We start from the raw sequence: 17,499 nt of genomic DNA on the forward strand, positions 1-17,499 counted from the left end.
CTGGGCCTTGCAGCAACGTGGGCTGACGGCTGTATGTGTCCATGTGGCCGGCCAGCTCGCCAGGGTCCTGAACACACTGCCTGGAGGGTGTGGAAAATGGGGACAGCCAGAGGCTCAGGACAGGGCCGGGCTCCACGTGGCTGCTTGGGGCCTGCTTATCATGTGGGCTCCCTGGGCACTTGTATGCCCGCTTCTGTGTCTGAGCCGCCCGGACAGTGATGTTCCATCCGCCTGCAGCACGCAAGACCAAATGCTTTTACCATACTCGATGCTTCGCAGACTGTGCTCAAATTCTAAGTATCCAAAGCAGTCATGCTCACTCACTCCACGGGAAGATTCTCCAGGCTGCTTTCCTCTGCCTCTTATTTTTCTCTTGGCTTTTACCTTCTTCTCATTCATCCTCTCCAGGAAGGAAAAGCCAGTCTCTGAGCACTTCTGTGTGGTGTTCGAGGCTTTCAGTTGAGGACTAACAGCCAAGAACTTCTGGGCTTTGAGATCAGTGCTGTTGGCTTGAGCCTCCACCCATTTATTCCATCATTTATTCATTCATTCATTCTTGTTTTCAGTTCAGGAACAGACAACTCAGGTGTGGGTCCCCTGTCCCAGGGCTGGCAACCAGGCTGAGGATTCACAGCTGGTCTACGTCCCGGCTCTGGAATCAGACAGACCTGGGTTGGGATTCGGCTCAGTTGTTCACTGTGTGACTTGGAGTGAGTCGCATTCCCTCTCTGAGCCTCAGGGGTCCTCCTCTATAAGAGGGGGATGATAACAGAACCTGCCCTGTAGGGTTGTTGAAAGGATTCAGTGAGATTCTGCACAGAATGTTCAAGCCTAGGCCTGGCTTCCGGGAGAGTGTGGTGACTTTAATCACCATCATCATCTTTGTTAGTAATAACAGACCCTGTGGAAAAGCCGTTGTGCAGAATTTGGACAAAGCACATGGGAATGTGGTGACAGGTGTGGCTGCTTCTCCCCAGGGAGGGGGCTGGGGCCGGGGCCAGAGGCGGCTTCACAGACTCTGAGGGTGATCTGTGAGAAGGTGGCCTAGGCTAGAGCAGCCCAGGCAGAGGCATGAATTGTGGGGAGCTGTGTGAGTTCACAGTGGGTGGACTGGCTTCCGGGGCTGGGCTGCAAAGGTCTCAAAGGCCTCAGGAGGAAGGCATGTGTGACATGTGGAAAGGAAGCTGCCTAATGGCACTGCTTGCTCCCAATGTGTCTGAGACTAGAGCATCCAGGGGGCCAGGCCCCAACAGCAGGAAGCCTCATGGAGCTCAGAGCAGAGCTGCACGCAGGAATCAACAAAGGATCAGAGCGAGGGAGAGGCAGGGAGCTGAGTCACCAGCGCAGGCAGGTGCAGTGGAGACTAAGTAGGAACTGAGCACCAAGAACTCAACAGACTTGGAAACAGACAGGGCTGGGGCACAGTGTCCGATTCTAGACATGGCAGGGCTCTCAGGGGTGGGTGGATGGATGAATTGTGGATAAATGGGTGGGTGGATGGATATATGAGTGAGTGGGTGGATGGACGGATGGATGGATGGGTATATGGCTAGATGAGTGGGTAGATGGATGAATTGTGAATAAATGGGTAGGTGGATGGATAGATGAGTGGTTGGGTAAACGAACAGATGGACAGATGACAGATGGATGGATTGATGAGTGGGTGGATGAATGAATTGTGGATAAATAGGTGGGTAGATGGATAGATAGGTGGGTAGATGGATGAACAGATGAGTGGGTAGATGGATGAATTGTGGGTAAATGGGTAGGTGGATGGATAGATGAGTGGGTGGATGGATGAATTGTGGGTAAATGGGTAGGTGGATGGATAGATGAGTGGGTGGATGGATGAATTGTGGGTAAATGGGTAGGTGGATGGATAGATGAGTGGGTGGATGGATGAATTGTGGGTAAATGGGTAGATGGATGAACAGATGAGTGGGTGGATGGATGAATTGTGGGTAAATGGGTAGGTGGATGGATAGATGAGTGGGTGGGTAGATGGATAGGTGGGTTGATGAATTGTGGGTTGTTAGATGGATAAATGGATGTGTGGATGAGTGGATGGATGGATGAGAAGTAATGAATGGATGTGTGGATAGATGGATGGATGTGTGGGTAGATGGTTGGATGGGTGGATGGATGGGTGGGTGGGTAAGTGGATGGATGCATGCTGGGTGGTTAGATGGGTGGATGAATGAGTGGGTTGATGTAGGTGGATGGATGGGTGAGTGAGTGGATGGATAGTGACTGAATGGATGAATGGTAGATAAATGGTGTGGATGGATGCATGCTGGGTGGTGAGATAGATGGATGAAAGGGTGGGTGTATGGATAGATGAGTGGATAGATGGATGAATGGGTGGGTGTGTGGACAGATGAGTGGATAGATGGATGAACGGGTGGGTGTATGGATAGATGAGTGGGTAGGTGGATGAATGGGTGGGTGTATGGACAGATGAGTGGATAGATGGATGAACGGGTGGGTGTATGGATGGATGAGTGGGTAGATGGATGAATGGGTGAGTGTATGGACAGATGAGTGGAGATGAACAGGTGAGTGTATGGACAGATGAGTGGATAGGTGGATGAACGGGTGGGTGTATGGATAAATGAGTGGATAGATGCATGAGTGGGTGGGTGTTTGGATAGATGAGTGGATAGATGGATGAATGGGTGGGTGTATGGACAGATGAGTGGATAGATGGATGAACGGGTAGGTGTATGGATGAGTGGATAGATGGATGAACGGGCGGGTGTATGGACAGATGAGCGGATAGGTGGATGAACGGGCAGGTGTATGGATAGATGAGTGGATAGATGGATGAACAGGTGGGTGTATGGACAGATGAGTGTATAGATGGATGAACGGGCGGGTATATGGACAGATGAGCAGATAGGTGGATGAACGGGCAGGTGTATGGATAAATGAGTGGATAGATGCATGAGTGGGTGGGTGTTTGGATAGATGAGTGGATAGATGGATGAATGGGTGGGTGTATGGATAGATGAATGGGTAGATGGATGAATGGGTGAGTGTATGGGCAGATGAGTGGATAGATGAATGAATGGGTGGGTGCATGGACAGATGAGTGGATAGATGGATGAACGGGTGGGTGTATGGACAGATGAGTGGATAGATGGATGAACGGGTAGGTGTATGGATGAGTGGATAGACGGATGAACAGGTGGGTGTATGGACAGATGAGCGGATAGGTGGATGAACGGGCAGGTGTATGGATAGATGAGTGGATAGATGGATGAACGGGTGGGTGTATGGACAGATGAGTGTATAGATGGATGAACGGGCGGGTATATGGACAGATGAGCAGATAGGTGGATGAACGGGCAGGTGTATGGATAAATGAGTGGATAGATGCATGAGTGGGTGGGTGTTTGGATAGATGAGTGGATAGATGGATGAATGGGTGGGTGTATGGATAGATGAATGAGTAGATGGATGAATGGGTGAGTGTATGGGCAGATGAGTGGATAGATGAATGAATGGGTGGGTGCATGGACAGATGAGTGGATAGATGGATGAACGGATGGGTGTATGGACAGATGAGTGGATAGATGGATGAACGGGTGGGTGTATGGACAGATGAGTGGATAGATGGATGAACGGGTGGGTGTTTGGATAGACGAGTGGATAGATGGATGAGTAGGTGGGCTTTTGGATAGATGAGTGGATAGATGGATGAACAGTGGATAAATGGGTAGGTAGATAGACTGGTGGGTAGGTGACAGACAGGCACATGGCTGGACGGGTGGGTGGGTGGATGGATGGATGGATGGATGGATGGATGGATGGATGGATATTTGGATAGATAGATGGATGGGTGAGTGAATGGATACATGAATGAAGTTGCCAGTTGAAGCCACTTGTTGCAATCCTGTGTGGTGTTTTGCTAGGAAAGGAATGACTTTCAGGGGAAAACAGTCATGGTTCTGTCCCTCACAACCATATTACCCTGCAGTAGTTCCTCGATAATATCCATCCAACAAAGGATTTTTATATAGAACTTATTTTACAAAATCACACACATGAAAAGATGCTCAACATCACTAATCATTGGGAAATGCAAATCAAAACCACACTGACATACCACCTCACACCCATTAAGGTAACTGCTATAAAACACAAAGCTAAACCAGAAAATAACGTGTTGGCAAGGATGTGGGGACACTGGAACCCTGCTGCACGGTTGGTGGGAATGTAAATGGCACCGCATCTGTGGAAGATGGTATAGAAGTTCCTCGAAAAATTAAAACTATGTCTGCTTTCTGATTCAACCGTCCCACTTTTGTGTACATACCCAAACGAACTGAAAGCTGAGGCCCAAAGAAACATCTACACACCCGTGTTCACGGCAGCACTATTCACAATTGCTAAAAGGTGGAAGAAATTCAATGTCCAGGTGAATGGACACATAAAATGTGGTGTAATCACACCTTGGAATGTTTTTATTTGGCCTTAAGAAACTCTGACACATGCTACCACATGGATGGACCTTGAGGACCTTCTGCTCAATGAAATAAGCCAGAAACAAAAAGACAAAAACTGTCTAATGCCAGTGATGTGACGTCCCTAGAGCAGTGAGATTCACAGAGCTGGGAAGTTAGTGTTTAACGGAGACAGAGTTTCAGTTGGGATGGGAAGCTGAAGAGAGTTCTGTGGATGGTGGTGGTGATTGCACAACACCAGAAACATGTTTGATGCCACTGAACTGCTTACTCAAAGATGGCTAAAGTGGTAAATTTTGTTACGTGTATTTTACCACAATAAAAGATAAAAACCTAAGTCTCATAAACATGGTGTTGCATGAAGTCACATGCTTCTGGTGTGATTCCACCAACAGAAGTTTCACAACAGACCAGCCCACCCTCTCTGCCTTCAGAAGACAGGCTGGTGTCCGGGCGGGGCCCCCGGGGAGGGCAGGCTGTGTCCTGATTCTGGATCAGGCTCTGGTGACACGCGTGTGCTCTGTGTGAAAAGGCAGTGGGAAGTGTGCTTACTTGCTCATTTTTCTGTGTTTCTGTTATCCTTGGGAGAATGTTTTAAAACTACAGAATTCAGTTCAATTCTGCTATTCAGTTATTAGAATAAAGGACACTTCTTTCACTGTAGCTTCATGGAGGACTCGCCGTATTGCCTCAGCCCTTACTCATGGCCGTAGCATCCTGAGAACTTTCTCATGGACCTGACATGGTTCACAGATGGACACTGGCAAACACTGCTTACGGGGCAGCAATAGCCCCCAGGCAACAGCCGAGCTATTTTACAAACAGCACACACACACTTGGACACTCGCTCGCACACACGCCAACACTCTGATTTAAAATCTAAAAAGGAACAGACTTGCCTTAAAGACAGAGTGAGTGTGTGGGAGGGGGTTTCTGGGAAGCCCGAGTGTCCCCACATCCACGTCTGTGGGCTGGAGAGATAGGGCACAAATGTTCCCACGGGCACTGCGACCTGGAAACGATTAATTAATTAGACAGTGGAGACGGGAGCCTGCGGTGCATTTGGCCTCTGCAGGCAGCTGCTTTTTTATGTCTTGCTGACAGTTCGAATGATCCTACATAAAATGGGGAGGGGCCGGCGAGCACCTGGGGAGGCTGAACAGTGGATCCCAGCAAGCACAGCCATCATGCAAAGGCCTCAGCCGCCGGCGCTCTGTGCTTTTACATGTGAAACATCACCAGAGACAAGGAAAACATGTCTTTGGGGACCACCTGGGTTAGTTGAAGTGATGGGTGCCGAGTTAGCTGAAGTTAGCTGGGGTGATGGGTGCTGAGGAAGGCACCAAGAATCCAGTGCTCCTGAGATCTCCTCAGAGCCACAGCTCCTGCTGCCGCCCACCTTCCGGTGCGTTGATGGCGGGAGGGCGCCTGGAGTGGCTCGGGTCCTCACAGCATCCTTCCACCTCTGTCATCACCCGAGAGGGAGGCGCAGCTTCTCCTCATGTCTAGAGTGGGTACACTGAGGCACTGAAAGGCCAGGCTGGTGTCCAGGCTGCTGGCTCTGAACCCCATGCAGCTTCTAAACCGGTGTTTGTCACGAGCCTGATTTCCTCCTTCCCCCAAACCCCAAAGCCTCCCGGGACCTGGTTAGGGAAGGAAGTGTGGGGCTGGCAGCGCTGTCCTGATTCTTGTTGCGGCATGGAGGAGGGGATGAGACCCCCCAGGAGAGCAGGGGAAGGTGTTTCCCCAGCCCCTGGCTCACACAGCCCAAGTGAGACACAGAGTTCTGTAAGATGGAGACCAAGGGGCTGGAAAACACGGGAATAGGCCCATAAAATGCAGAGTTCATCCTGGAAGGCCATGGCAGTGACCCAGGCAGGACCACAGCACTGCAGTCCTTCCCCCAGCATGATGCCGCCTGGCACCCTCCAAGCGGCCCCACATGGGCCAGCAAGCGGACACCCGCCCTGGGACTCAGTACAACGGCCAAACAGAGTGATCCAGACTTAGATGCCTTCCCGGGGCAGGGATGGGGTGAGAAAACAAGGCCCCTTAACAGGAGTCAAGGCCACAGAAAGCCCAATGGGCAGGTCCTGGGATGGCCGGGCCTCTGTGCATGTGAGTGAGTGTGCAGAGAACCATCCAAGCACACTCGCTGGATACGGAGTGGGGGCGCAGCAAGCAGTGGGGACTGGGAGGAAAGTCAGTGCATTTCGGACAGGCGCCATCAAGCGGGCTCCTATCCTCCATGGGGCCCAGCAACTGCCCACCCTGGGGGTCTGCACCCTCCTGGTTTCCCCAGCACCGCTGCCAAGCGCCTCAGCCTAAATGCCTGTGTGTCATTTGCAGAGTCCTCCAGAGGCTGAGAGCAAAGGGCTGCACTAGGGAACCCAGCAGTCAGACCAGCCCCCACTCTGGAGTGAACACGTCGCCACTACCAGGCATCGCAGAGGTAAGGAGCGGTTTTCTCTTCTCTTTAAAGCTTGATTTTGCGTCACATCCTGCCTTTTTCCTTGTGTTTATTGTCACGGGTTGTATCGCATGAAGACAGTGCACGAGTTAGTACTGGAATCATAGCAGTGCATGGGTCAGTGCTGCACTACACCGACGCTTGGTCAGTACCATGCACAGTGCTGCACCACACCAACGCTCAGTCAGTACCATGCACAGATAGTGCTGCGCCACACTGACGTTCGCTCAGTTCTGTGTAGATATCATTAGTGCTGTGCCACACTGACGCTCGGTCAGTACTGTGTAGATATCATTAGTGCCGCACCACGCTGATGCTCAGTCAGTACTGTGTAGATATCATTAGTGCTGCGCCACGCTGACGCTCAGTACTGTGTAGATATCATTAGTGCTGCACCACGCTGACACTCGGTCAGTACTGTGTAGATGTCATTAGTGCCGCACCACGCTGACGCTCGGTCAGTACTGTGTAGATATCATTAGTGCCGCGCCACGCTGACACTCAGTACTGTGTAGATATCACTAGTGCTGGGCCACGCTGACGCTCGGTCAGTACTGTGTAGGTGTCATTAGTGCCGCGCCACGCTGACGCTCGGTCAGTACTGTGTAGATGTCATTAGTGCCGCGCCACGCTGACGCTCGGTCAGTACTGTGTAGATATCATTAGTGCCACGCCACGCTGATGCTCGGTCAGTACTGTGTAGATGTCATTAGTGCTGCACCACGCTGACGCTCGGTCAGTACTGTGTAGATGTCATTAGTGCCACGCTGACACTCGGTCAGTACTGTGTAGATGTCATTAGTGCCATGCCACACTGACGCTCGGTCAGTACTGTGTAGATGTCATTAGTGCCATGCCACGCTGACACTCGGTCAATACTGTGTAGATATCATTAGTGCTGCACCATGCTGACACTTGGTCAGTACCTTGCACAGTTAGTGCTGCACCATGCTGACACTCGGTCAGTACCATGTGGATATCAGTGCATGGTCAGTGCTGCGCCATGCCAACACTCAGTCAGTACTATGCTGATGTTGGTGCACAGGTCAGTGCTGTGCCACACCAATGCTTGGTCAGTACCATGCACAGGTCAGTGCTATGCCACACCGATGCTTGGTTAGTACCATGTTGGTTTTGGTGCATGGGTTAGTGCTGTGCCACCATGATGCTTGGTTAGTACTGTGCTGATGTTGGTGACTGTGCCATGCCAATGCTTGATCAGTACCACGCACAGGTCAGTGCTGTGCCACACTGATGCTTGGTTAGTACCATGTTGATTTTGGTGCATGGGTTGGTGCTGTGCCATCCTGATGCTTGGTTAGTACCGTGTTGATTTTGGTGCACGGGTTAGTGCTGTGCCACACTGAAGCTTGGTCAGTATTGTGCTGATGTCGGTGCACAGGTTAGTGCTGTGCCACACCAACACTCGGTGAGTACCACGTAGATATCAGTGCATAGGTTAGTGCTGGGCCATGCTGACGCTTGGTCAGTACCATGCACGGGTAAGTGCTGTGCCACACTGATGCTTGGTCAGTACCGTGTTGATTTTGATGCATGGGTTAATGCTGCACCACACTGATGCTTGGTCAGTACTGTGCTGATGTCAGTGCACAGGTTAGTGCTGTGCCATGCTGACGCTTGGTCAGTACTGTCTGGATATTGGTGCACAGGTTAGTGCATGGATTGTACTGTGAGATGTTGAGCACTAGTTCATATCATGCTGATGTTGGTGCATGGATTAGTTAGTACTGAGCCAACATTATTGCATCAGTCAGTATTGTGCCAGTGTTGGTACCTGGTTTAGTATGAGCTGGCATTGGTGCATAGGGTAGGGTAGCCTATGGCAGATGAGGAAATGTGATCTCTACATTCCAGCGGTTCTTGGGATGGACCAAGGGCAGGAAACACCTTTGGGCAGGAAACACCTTCAGCCAGGCTCGAGGTGTTTGGGAGACACAGCTCAGAGGGCGGTGCTGGCTCTGTCTACAGGGGTGCACCTGGTGGATGGTGGTCAGAAGGCATCTCGGGCCTGTGTTCTCACTGTGTTCCAGTATGAAAAGTGGGGTTTGTGTCAAAAGTCAGCCCTGGGCGATGAATGGTAGCCGCCTGGTGCTGTGTTGAGAGGGACCCGGTGTGTCTAGGTGTGGCAGGGAGGCTGAGGTCACTATGAAACGATCGTGCCCGCCGTGCCTGTTGGACCTTGCCCTGGTCCCCGGCCTTTCGACCCCTGCTCTGGAGGGAATCGTCCTTCACCTCCATCTTGCAGAAGACACAGTGGGGACCGTCTGGAGCCAACGTGCACAGAGGAGAGTGTGCGTAAGAGCTGGGGGATGTCGCCAGACTCCTCCACACAGCTGCGGAGACATCGGATTGCAGACACAGCCCCTTATCTGGTCAGCCGTTAAGCAGCTTTATGCAGTGCAGAGCCAAGTCCCACAGGGAAGAGCCTCACTGTCAATTGTCAGCACGCATCACCGGTAAACGGTCATCCCTGTTACCAGAGCAGGAGACACCTCCCGACCTCAATGGAATGGATGCGACTACTCACTGCGGCTATAAAAACTCCACCGTCCTAAAGCAGCTGCTGGGCTTGTTTCTGGTTAAGGTCCACACGGGGAGTGCAGCATTCCGGGAGCACATTACCTCCTGGCAGCCCTCAAGCTCCCAGAGCAGCCCCAGGAATCCAGAGTATCCTGACATTTAGCTTAACAGGGAGCAGGAGGACCCCAGCGATTCCCTCCGGAGTATGGCCAATGTGTTAGGTCAAGAAGTTGGCAAACCCAGGAGAAAGTCACTTTCCCATTCCTAATTATTCAAGACCCGGCTGCACAAATTGTTTATTTTAGTCGTTGACATTTATTGGAGCAAATGCTGAGTGGTGAGCAGTCGTCTAATGGGTGGGGAGGGGACGGGGAAGGAACGTTTCTGGGGTGATGGAAGCCGTCTATGCCTTGACAGGGTTTGAGTCACCCAAGGGAACGTCTCTGTCAAAATCCATTGACTTGTACACTTGTGATGTGTACATTTTAACTAAAAAAAAAAAAGCAACCATAAGCAAATGTTGAACTCTGGTTAAAGCAATACACGCTGCAGTGTGTTGGGGAGGTGTGTGGTTACCTCCATTTACTTTGAAATGCATCAAAAAATAAGACGAATGAATGAATGGAGAGGGATGGAGAAGTCAATAAATTTGTAACAGCAGGAAGAGTAAAACGTGAACAGCTGTGAGCCTAGGAAGTGGGTCACTGGACGTTTGCTGCACCATTCTTTCAACTTTTCTGTGTCTTTGAAAGTTTTCCCAATAAAGTGCTGGGAAAAAATTCTAGGTGGTGGGTTGGGGGTATCTGTTACATTACTTTCTAGGCCTTTCCATACTTTGGAAATTGTTTATGATTCTCTTGGGTGGGAGGAATTGGAGCGGATTCTTAGGGCTGGCCACTTTTTGGATGGCCCACCAAGGTAGCTCAACTCTGAACGCAGACGCCGGTAGACCTCAAGTGTGCCCAAGGTCTGCTGCTGCCATTAGCTTTGAGCAATTATCTCTCACCTCAGTTTGCTGACAGAGCCCCTGGCTAAACAAAAATGGACTCCAGGCTGGGCACGATGGCTCGCGCCTGTAATCCCAGCCTCCTGAAGTGGATGGTCTCTTGGACCCAGGGATCCTTGGGCATTCCGAGGAGAATGTCTTGAGCCCACGAGTTTGAGACCAGCCTGAGCAACATAGCAAGACCCCATCTCTACAAAAAAAAAAAAAATACATAAAATTAGCTAGGTATGGTGTAATCCTAGTTACTTGGGAGGCTGAGGCAGGAGGATCACTGATCACTTGAGCCCAGGAGGTCAAGGCTGCAGTGAACTGTGATTGTACCACTGCACTCCAGCTTGGGTGACAGAGGGAGATCCCATCTCAAAAATAAAAAATAACAAAAAAAGGAACAGGCTCCTGTAAAAACCAACAGAAAATTCACCACCACCAACACTCTACAGGGTGGGTCCTCCCAAGGAGAATAGCAGGTGCTAAGGGCCTTCCATGGTGGGGCCTGCGGGCACACTCCGCCGTGCCCCTGGCAGCTCTGCAGGAGGGCAATGGGGACTTGGTGAGGAGCGAGACTCAGCCTTGACCTCAGTCACAGGTCCCCACACGTGGATTCCTGATGCTGAAAGGGGCCGTCCGTCCTCCACCAGCTGGCACTCCAGGAGGCCACTGTCCCAGGCTCACGCAGGAAGAATTTTGTTTTGTGCTGATTGGACTGAGATGTTTGCCAACAGAGATCATCCTTGGGAGTCCAGGCAGCTGACTCTAAGCCCACAGTGGGGTCCCCTGAGGCCGGGTTTCGGGCTCCCAGGCTGAGAGGAGGCACATTGCTCATGCCCAGCCTAACATGACTCATCCCCATCAGCTTCAGCCCAAGGAGCCCGTCACTGACCGTGGAGTCTCGGGGCTGCTATCTGGGCCAGAGGCCGGTGTGCCCGGAGCCCTGCCCCCAGAGCCATGGTATGCGGGCAGCCTCGGCCCTGCCTCCCGCAGTGGGGCTATTATGGGTACATGAGGGTTCCTGCCAGGGCAGGTGAGGCCCTCAGAAGAGAGTTCTGAGGAGGGCCCACTGCTGAGCAATCCCTAACCCTCGGCATCTGTGCGGCGGATCAGGAAGGCGCAGCGGCCATGGCCCGGCAGGGGTCTCTCGAAGCCAAAGTGGCTGAAGCTGACTCTGACCTCCCATAAAAGAGGTTGGATGTGCAGGGATCTGCCAAGGAAGTGCCTGGCTCGCGGTGGATGCCACGGAGGAGAGGCTTCTGAAGGTTCCTGGAGCGTCCTCACCAGGGCCACAGAGAGCTGAGCCAGGAGTGGGTAGGGGCAGGAGGCGGCCATCCCTTCCCAAGCTTAGCAGTGGTCGGGAGAAGCGGAGCTGGCAGTGTAGGGTGGGGGCAAGAATGCTCCAGGTACTTCAGGGAGCAGCTTGGAGGGGAACTTCTTGCACCAGGGACCTTGGGGCATCCACGGTGATCACAGGGCCGGGCTGCAGGTGGGGCCAGGCCAGGAGGCTGAGTGTCCACGTGGCTCACCCTGGTGGGTGAGGACAGGCAGCCCGGGGCTGTGGGGAGACAGTGTGGGAGGCCACATTGTCACAGCAGAATCTTCCAGGCATTGCCACAGCCAGCGTGGGCAGGGCCACCAAGAGCAGGGTCAGCCTGGTCACGAGGTGAGACCTTTCCAGCAGCTGACACAGCACCCAGAACCCAAGGCCCACTTGCGGCCCACCTGGCACCCTCTTGCCCACAGCTGTTGTCTGTTCATGTCATGTCCTGTCAGACATGCTGGAAGGGTCAGCATGGTGGGGAGGGGCTCAGGGCCTCCCTGGGGCTGGTGGGGAGCAGGCCAGCTGGTGATGACCCTGGGCCCTCTCTGAGTGGTGGGCAGCGTGGCAGTTGGGAGTGCCCTCCGGCAGGGGCCGCCATATTATCTGCTGCTTCCCAGGCCACCCTGGTCTCAGTACAGGGGTGGCAAATGTGTTCCACGTGGGAGGGGCCCTCATGCCACTGGGCCTGTGGCCACAAGAAGGCCTCGGCTGCAGGCGTCTTCACCCCTCCATGAGACCTCCTGCTGACCCCGTGAAGGCCGCTCACTGTGGCGTTGTCTGCTCAGCCCCATTGGATCCAGAGCCTGGAGCAGCGCCATCTCCTTCCTTTCAGAACCACCGACCTGTGTTTTAGCCCAGGAGCCCCAGTTCCAGCCCGCTCGGTGCCTCCATCGTGCCCCAGTGCTGGGGGCGGAGTGCATTCTTCTGGTGGGACCTGCCTTTGGCTTTTGGAGTTTTGGCACATCCTGTCCTGCCTGGGACGGATGAGTTTCTCAAAGTCACAGGTCCCTCCAGTTGCTTTCCTAAGAAGCCCCACTCCGTTCACCGCAGAGTCCTGGATGGATTCAGGCTCCAGGGCCTCAGCGATAGCTAACCGTGCAACAAGATTGATTTGCTCCTTGGAGTTCTGGGAGAGCCACGGCCTGGCTGCTGACATCTGCCGTTATCAGAGGACTAAATACCCAGGTGGCTGCCAGGCCTTTCTGCACCTGCCTCTCTGCTCTGAGCTCCCCAGTGCCCTCTTCTCCCTGCCCCATCCTCTCCCCATCTGAAGGCCGGGTATTTACACCTTCCTGCCCACTGCAGGAGCCAGCTCCCACATGCCATCCTCTGGCTGCTGATCTGAGCCACTTGCCATCAGGAGAGGACATGGCCCCTCACCTGGCCTGGGCCCCTGCCAGGGCTTTGTCAGGGCAGGTGTGGGAGGGAACGTGGAGGACAGGAACGTTCTGCGTTCAGTGCTGACAAGATGCCATCACTCAGCAGGGGCTGGCTGGAAAGAGGCTCCTGTTGACTGACAGGTGAGATGCTATGAGCTTTGAAAGGAACAGAAAAGTATGTTCATGTTCCCAGTGCTGCGTGGCCCACAGAACAGGATAGATACTGCCCTGTGGCCCTGTCCTGGCCCCTTTCTGCCTCTGTGTCTTATAACACTGCATCTATCCAGGTCACACGAGTCCCCCTGAGGCCCTCGGCTCCCAGAAACTGAGCTCTGGGGAACTCGCATAGGAGAGGAGATGTGGTTGGAGCCGCATGGGGGCGGGGGGGTGCATGAGACCATCTGACCACAGCAGCTCAAATGAGCTTAGGAATGCCTAAGTCCCATTTTTCTTATTCTCTTGCTTTTCTTTACAGTTCTACCCTATAACTAGTGTCCCCAAACACTAGATTTTTCTTGCTTTTTAAAAGCTTTTATGAACATGATAGGGTTCAGGCCATATGCTATTCTGTGACTTGCTTTATTTCACTGAATCTTCAGTTTCTAAGGTACACCTGGGTCATTGTCCATAGCCGATGGCCATTTATCCTCACTGCTGTATAATACGCCCTTGTGTGAATGTGCCACAATTTGTCTACCCAACTCTCCCGTCAGTGGACACAGGAGTTTCCAGTGTTTTGCTGTCACAATGAAGCTGCTCTGAGCATCCCAAGTCTCCTGATGTGCGGCACAAAGGTTTCTCTTGGTGCACGTGCACGTTGCATTGTAGACAGTGGTTGTGTACAGCCGCACCAGCAGAGCCCAGCCACCTCCAAAGGGCTGCACCACTGCCCAATACCACTAGGGGGAGACAACAGCTCCAGGTCTCCCCACCTTGTAACACCTGCTACCATTGAACTTCAGTTTATCAGTCTCATGCTGGCAAAACTGTACCTCACTTTTTATTTGGTTGACCATTTTATCACAATTATAAATACACATCACTTAAAGCCTTAAAGCATTGAACAGTTCTATAAGGCTTGTTATGAGAAACAACATCCCTCCCAGGTCCAGCCCCACCACCCACCCCAGTACCCTTTCTGGTCTTCGTGTTGCTATGAATGCTGGTGTGTTGCTACTTCTTGAAGTTCTGTTTTAAGTATTATGCATTCACGCTCCAGGCTAGGCTTCCTTCACCCTGCCCCATTAGCCTCATGACCAGCGCTAACTTTATGGTGATCACGTAGCTGTAATTCATAACTGAGGCTTACTGAATACTGTCATTTCCTTTTCTTTATTGCACATGTTTTTTAGAAGTGATTTGAGATTTTTGTTCGTTGGTTGTGATTGGCTGGCTTGTTTGCTTGCTTTTCTGTGCACTTATTAATTCAATCCCAAACTCACTCCAGTTGTATAAATCTCCTCCCAAGGCTTTCAAACACACTAGATAATTTATCCATTTCATCTTTGTGGAGAAACCTTTTTCTTCCTGCTGCTCCGATCTGGACTAGATGTTCTCCGTGCCCTGTGGTCAGTCAATGTTTTGCGAGTCTCCTCTCTCCATCTTCCTGGGGAGTATCTGCACCTCCTCTTGTGTTGAATCTCCTGCTTCCTAGATCCATGCCTTTCACTGTCTTGGTTTACTCCCTTGTTTTCATGGAGCATGCCCCGTGTAGCTTCGTGAAAGAGGGAGCTAGGGAGGCACGCATGTTGAGAACTTGGATGTTTTCGCATGTGTTTATTCTACTGTGTCATTCATGCTCCTTGATGGCAGGACCTACCTGTTTTTTATTTATCATATGTGCCTTTGTTCACCCCATTTTTATTGCCAATTACATTGTCTCCTACCCATCCAACTATCCAAATCTATCAATCATCAAGGCTACACTCTATGATATTTATTGCATCACTCTTGACATTCATACTCATCACATTTATTCATTAATTCACCATTCACTTGATGATCACCTGCTAGGTGTGTTTGAAGAATTCACAATGAATCAAAAACAAGCTCTTCTGCCAAGAGGAATTCTAGAATGTTGGAGCTAGATGGGACCCTGATACCATCCCATGTAACCCCTGTTATGCAGATAGAAAGATTGAGACCTGCTTGCCCAAAAAGGATGCACCCCAAATCTCCTGACTTCCAGGCTCTTGCTCTTCCTATGTCAAAAGCTATGTACAAGAGGGGCTTTAATATAAAAGGATGGCAAATAAAAGTAAAAGCCTGTGACCAGAGTTTCACAGGAGAGAGAGAGACAGCACTTGTAACAGAAGCACTAAGGGCAACAGTACCAGAAAGTCATTAATGACAAAGAGCATAAAACAGACACTCCATACATCCAGTGTTCTTGGTGACTCTACAGTTATAGTACAGTGGTGGTGATGATGATGACGATGGTGGTGGTGATGACAATGACAATGATGAAGGTGATAATGGTAACAGTGATGGTGATGATGGTGGTCATGAGGGTGATGGTGATGAGGATGTTGATGGTGATGATGAGGGTAATGACGGTAACAGTGATGGTGATGATGGTGATGGCATGATGATGATGATGAGGGTGATGATGAGGTTGATGATGGTGATGGTGGTGATGATGAGGGTGATGATGGTGATGATAATGATGATGAAAGTGATAATGGTAACAGTGATGGTGCTGATGGTGGTGATGAGGATGATGGTGATGGCAATGATAATGATGATGATGAGAGTGTTGATGAGGGTGATGAGGGTGATGATGGTGATGATGATGATGGTGATGGTCATGATGATGAAGGTGATAATGGTAACAGTGATGGTGATGATGGTGGTATTGAGGGTGATGAGGGTGATGGTGATGGCAATGATAATGATGATGATGAGAGTGTTGATGATGAGGGTGATGAGGGTGATGATGGTGATGGTGATGATGATGAAGGTGATAATGGTAACAGTGACAGTGATAATGGTGGTGATGAGGGTGATGGTGATGACAATGATGATGGTGATGAGGGTGTTGATGACAACATTGAGGGTGATGATGGTAACAGTGATGGCAATGATGATGAGGATAATGGTGATTATGTTGAGGTGATGATGGTGGTGATGATGATGGTAATGAGGGTGATGATGATGATCAAGATGATGGTGATGATGATGAGTATTATTATGACAATGGTGATGATGATACGATGGTGATGATTAAAATAACACAAACAATTACACCAATCTGTGACTGCGAGTTATTGAGTGTTTGTTCTCTGCTAAGTAAGTACTATGATGAGTGCTTTGCCTAAATTGGCTCATTTAATCTCCCATCACCACTCTATGAGGAATGAGTGTTATTTCACTCATTTCACAAACAAAGAAGCTGAGAGAGAGAGAGATGAAGTCATTTGTGAGTGGTGGAGCTGGGATCGTACCCCAGGTAGTCTGACTTCAAGAGAGAGGTGCGTAGGAGTGAATGTGTTCCTAAGCTCTCTTGGTCTTTGTGCCTTAAGGTCCTGGTAACAGATGTTAGAAATGCAGAAACTGGCAGATGTGCATGGTAGGATTTATGGACCAGATATGCAGTGTCCCAAGTGTGTGTCTGTTGTATGTTTGTGGAGTGAGGAGAGAATCCCTTGCAACATTGCCTGACCAGAAAATAGCTTTCATGGGCCAAGAAGACTCAGCCTGTTATTTAGGCTGATGGACATTGTCTGGAGCCTGGGGCTGTGTCAGAGCACACAGGAGACAGGCTCTGTCTGGGCACTACTTGGGAAAGATGTTTGTTCCCAAGTCACAACTGTGAGTCGCTCCCTCAGAGCTCATACAGCAGCGATGGACATTGTGGGTGAGCTGTCTGTAGCGCAGTCCCATCTGAGAGCAGTGCCGGGAGCCATGCACCGTGGCTTAGCACGCCAGCAGGAGCTAATATGTATACTCGCCACTGTCGCGGCATCTGCCTGGCTGCGGATTTCCTGTGCAGCTGATGGACTTTCAGATGAAAGGCAAAATTTCCTGTGCCCTTGATCTCAAAGTTGTCTCTTGGACTTCCCACTTCCTCATAAGCTGCTTCCATAAAGGGACAGAAAAAGAGAGGTTTTTGGCAGAAAAGGAGTGGGTGTTGGGAGCCTTTCGGAAGTCTGTTTCCAGCATGGCAGGTGACGTCCCCTCCTTAAGCAGATCTGTTATCCCTGTCACAGTTGGGCCATGACAACTCAGAGCCATGTTCAGGTTCACACAATTCAAGATGTTCGTTTCTCCCTTTCTGAGGCATTCCTGAAAGTTCTATCTGAGGCTCTATTCTTTTATATACAATT

The 17,499-nt window shown here is 51.0% G+C and overlaps 1 protein-coding gene across 2 annotated transcripts in view; it reads left to right on the plus strand.

The window, feature by feature from the left end:
• ZNF469 (zinc finger protein 469) overlaps positions 1-17,499 on the plus strand; it is a 337,361-nt gene that overhangs the window by 168,752 nt on the left and 151,110 nt on the right. For both annotated transcript variants that reach the window (XM_077986691.1, XM_077986692.1), the window contains one exon: positions 6,816-6,918. The gene's annotated coding sequence lies outside the window, so the exon portion shown is untranslated. The remainder of the gene's footprint in view (positions 1-6,815; positions 6,919-17,499) is intronic.

Source organism: Macaca mulatta, chromosome 20 (assembly GCF_049350105.2).
Source record: "Macaca mulatta isolate MMU2019108-1 chromosome 20, T2T-MMU8v2.0, whole genome shotgun sequence".
NCBI classification, from domain to species: Eukaryota; Metazoa; Chordata; class Mammalia; order Primates; family Cercopithecidae; genus Macaca; species Macaca mulatta.